This window comes from Pteropus medius, unplaced genomic scaffold (genome assembly GCF_902729225.1).
Source record: "Pteropus medius unplaced genomic scaffold, Ma_sr-lr_union100, whole genome shotgun sequence".
Taxonomy (NCBI): domain Eukaryota; kingdom Metazoa; phylum Chordata; class Mammalia; order Chiroptera; family Pteropodidae; genus Pteropus; species Pteropus medius.
In genome coordinates, this window is record NW_024354886.1 from 5,990,739 (window position 1) to 5,995,445 (window position 4,707).

Genomic DNA, 4,707 nt, shown 5'->3' on the forward strand with positions numbered 1-4,707 from the left:
GTGTGCCCTCGGGGTTTCCCGGACCATCTGCTCCTCGGGTCGCTGGGAGTCGGTGCGGCTGCTCACCGCGCCGCTGGGAGGGGCAGACGCTCGTCGTCCCTTAGGCGCTACCTTGAGCCGGGCGCGGAGGACCCGGGAGCGCCCTAGCCGCGGCCGCCCTTCGGCCACCCGGCTGTCTCCGCGCCCCACTGAGCGCCGTCTCCAGACTAGAGGCGCGCTCATTCCTTCGCCTCGCGAATCGAGATCCATTTTTCTCAAAGTTTAAAGCCTTTTCATTGCACAATAGAAAGTGCTCGGGCTTGGAGGGGAAATGAAGCAATGGGGTGGGATTTGTTTTTTTCTCTCCGCATTCCTGTGTACAAAGAGATCCAACTTCCGAATCAGTTCAGCCGCTCCCTCTCCAGGAGTTAATTCCAAAACTCTTGGCTCTTTCCGTCTTTCTTTTTAAAAAGGGAGGAGGGGGAGAGGGGGGAAAAACTAGCTTCGCTAGTTAATAGCGCACCTTGCCAACAATTACAAGGCTGGTGCCGGCCTCTGGGAGTGACCCACTGCGTTGTCACCGCCAAGCTTTCTCTACTGCCCTCATAAACTCACGTCCCCGGCTCGCCTACTTTCTGTTCTGTTCCCGGGTGCTTGGGTGTTTGCTTCCTAATCCTTTTATTTGAATTCCTGGCATAGAATGCCCACTGCCACCCGCATTCGATCACATTTACTTCCTTACGAACCTCCTACCCCGTCCCTGCCTTCCTGGGAAGGGGGAGGCCTGTCCCTGGGAGAAAGGAAGGAGGGGGCTGGGAGACTGAAGCAGGAAGAAGAGACCCGGGGAGGGGTGAGGCAGCTAAGATCTGAGAGACAGCTGCTGACCCAGGGGGAGGCAGAGAAGAGTCCCTGGGTGTGTAGCTTTTTCACAAAGACCCCTAGAAGGTGGGAGGGGAGGACGCCTCCAGGATTTCTGAGTCCAGTATTCTATAGCTTTCATCAGGACCCACACTAACAAATAAGTTCTACATCAGACCAGTCCACACCTTCATCTGTATATAAGCAAAACAATAGTTTTGCAAAACAATACTTACCCTTATGACCTGTGATGCATTTTGATATTTTCTGTTCTATTTCAGTGTTTTGCTTTGTTTTTTAACACCGATTGTAACCCACTAAGTTGCTCTTTCAAATGTACCGAACAGGTTGCAAACTCAAGTTTAGAAACCTCATCCAGACCACTCTGCGGAAAGAAATGACCAAAGCCTACAGAAGGAACACCAAACCTCAAGATCACACAGACGGTTCATGGCAACGGGAGCCCAAAGCCCAGCCCGACTCCTAGCCCAGGGCTCTTCTTTCCACTACCCAACACTGCACTGGAGCTGGAGCTGGAGCTGTTCACCCCTAGAGCCCCGCTGGAAGGGCCAGCCCCTGGAACAGCTTCACATGCTCCCAGAAGTCAGGCTTCCACTGACTTCCCCGTAGATAGAAACATATGCATTCATTCCATAAGCATATATTGAGGGCCTACTATGTGTCGGGCCTCTGCTGGGTACCAGACTCTGATCAAGCCTCCAGCCTCAGCCCAATTCTCTTTCCCCTCCCCCAAACAGCAAAGATGAAAAAGGACATTCTGGAAACTCTCTTTCCAGTGGCGGGACTTAGGACAGGTGCCTTCCTTGCCCCCGCCACATCCAGGAGTCCATGTCCTTCCTCTCCTAACACTCAAAAGATGGTTCCATAAACTAGGCAAGGTCTCTTGGCCAGGAAGGGGAGGTCAGGCCTATCTTGCCCAAAGCACATGCTGCTGCTTCTTCCTTTACCCACAATCTGGGAGTGCTCTGAGCATCTGTCCCTCCACCAACCAAGAGGACTCCCATCAGACTGTTAAATCTTCATCAAGACACCATTGCCAGCCTCCCACCACACGTACTACTTCTAGGTATTTTTCTGGAATAAAATGTCCTTGCTACATTCCCAGAGGAGCCACCCTTGGGCTCTAGGCCCTGGTCATCTGCTTAGATAATAATACAGCTCCAATGAGTTCACTCCCTGATCCCTGTTTGAAACCCTTCTGTATCTCCTCATCACCCACAGATAAAGTCTACAAGCCTTAGCTCAGCACTCCAGGCCAAGTCTGTCCCCATCCTCCTCACCCTTACACCCTGGGGCAGACCCAAAAGTTGCTCTCAGGGAGGAACCATGCTATTGTTAACCTAAAAATAAAAGGTCTTTCGAAGTAAGAGGCAACAAGCATTTATCTGAGATCAAAAAGAATAACTATTCAGGAAGCATTGATTCAGGCAGAAGCCCAAATAATGTTCTGATTTGGAGACAAAGGCAATGGGTATTTATGAGCAGGGGGAGAGGAACAAATACATCACTAAAAGGAAGGCATTTCTATTGGTTCAAATAAGCTAACACAGTGATGCTAACTCTAAACAACGTTTTTAAGTTTCAGTCCAGTAGTCATAAGTCTACAGTCATAATATCTGCTTTCTTGTTGTATTTGTAAACAGTTCTTTGGGAAACAAGGTTGCTCAGGCCCAGGCCAAAGGTTATTTTTGCCCTGTTTTTTTAACATTCCAAGCTTTGAGGTTAAGACCCACAAGGCAGTTCCTCTGGCATGGCCACTCAGCTCCATTTTAAAGTGGCTTAGCCTATATTATTGTTTATCCTGTCAACTGTTCAAGAGCGCAGGCTCTGGCTCTCATAGGCCTACATTTGAGTCCCAGTCCTGCCCCTTTCCATCAACAGTTCTCTCAGCCTGTTTTCTCATCTGTTAAAGGGGGAGAGTACGGTACCAACACGTGAGGGAAATGGATAAAGCCATCAGCACAGCATTCCTAGCTGGGAAGGACCTGGTGCATTCATTCTCATTTTCCCCAGGACCTCATCCACTCCTGTCCATGTTCCTGGGCTCATGTGGTTCCCTCTGCACTTCCCCCTTTTAGTTCCCATGATCAGAATAAAGTCTCCTCCCCCGATGTACTGGAGCACCAATCTCGTAAATATTTTTATGAAATACTTTAATTAAAAAATAATATCAAATAAAAATAATACATTAAAAATATAGTGAGTACACTGTACCTTTCCTCCAGCTTTGTCAAATCTTAATATTTTGTAAAATTTGGTTCCAGTATATTTTTTAAGGACTAAACCTTAAAAATTCAGTTTTAAGTTTCTTATGCACTCCTCCCCAATTACATTCCCCTCTTCCTCCCCCAGAACTATTACCACTATCTTGATTTGGATGGGTGTCATTTCATGCAGTTTTATGCTTGTACCACGTACAGATGTATCCACAAACAGTGTATGTTATCACTCTGCAGAGTTTTACATTTTATATAAATGGTATCGCCCTTTGATACATGGAGCTGCTGTGTGGTAGTCCACTTCCTGACCAAGCCACAATGCCACAATTTGTTTATCCATTTTGTTGGTAACTATTAAGCCCTATCTAAGTTTTTGCTATCAAAACAATGTTGCAATAAACATTCATGTCTCTTTGTGTGCACACACGAGTGTCTCTAGGCAGCATTGTTCAAACTAGGGATTGAGACGTATTGATGAGTCATGAAATCAATTTAATGGGGATCAGTATTTTTTTTTTTAAGATCAGTATTTTTAAAACTCAGAATTGATTAGAAAATATCAACATGCATCACACATCATCAGGGTAACTGTTAGGATAAAAATTGTATCTGTCGTATGTGGTGTGTGCATTCTGAAACACAGTGTATGCTCATTGAGAGTACCTGTCAAAAAGTTCAAAAAAACTCTTCTGCATTAATCAATGTCGCCGTAATAAGCAAATTTAAAAATAAATTAAATAAATTAAAAAATAAAATACATACATTAAAAAAGAGAGAGAAAAGAAAAACTCTCCTCTGGAGTGAGAACTTAGAAAGTAGAATTGCTGGATCATAAGCAAGCTGCATTATCAAATTCTTAGATTTGACAAATTACTCTCTAAAGTGATCATTCTAACTCACCCTCTCACCAGCCACTAGGAGTGTGCCCCATGAACCATGCCCTCACCAACATTTGGTATTGTCGGGCTTTTCAAAGTGGAATGTCTCATTCCCCCACTACCAGAGAATGTACCATGAGCCATCTTGAATTATAATGGTCTCTCTCCTTTTTGGCCTCTCCAGTAGACCGTGAGTTCCTGGATGGAGGATACTGTCTACTTCACTTTGTGTCTCTAGGCCAGACTGGTCATGTTATAAGTGCTTAATATATCTGAGTGGAATCGAACTATCAAGGAGAAGGAGAGTGGAGAAAGTTTATAAATTATATCAGCATATAAAGAGAGACTGTGAGAGTCCCAGGTTACGGTGTCAGGCAGCTGGCTCCCCCAGGTGGGAGCTGGGGAGCTTCCAGAAATGCTCTAAGCAGTTGAAAAGGAGAAATCAATGGGCACCGTCCCTCCTGAGTGGCTTTAGGTGGGTATTGTTAAGCTGGAGCCAAGTTCAGCTTAACAGGAAGGAGGTTACCAGCATCCCCATGGCAACCAGTCTGCCTGGTCCAGGTCCCAACTCATGGCTGGATGTCTCCCCACACCCACCAGCCCCACTTCCCAAGGGATCCTCTCCTAGAGGGAAAACTGAGGGAATGGGGAGCTCTGGTCAGAAATCTCAAACTCAGGATTCACAGGAAGCCAGTGTTTGCAGGGGCCTCTCGGAAGAACTAAGAGGTAGGGGCTGTATTAGAGGGGAACTA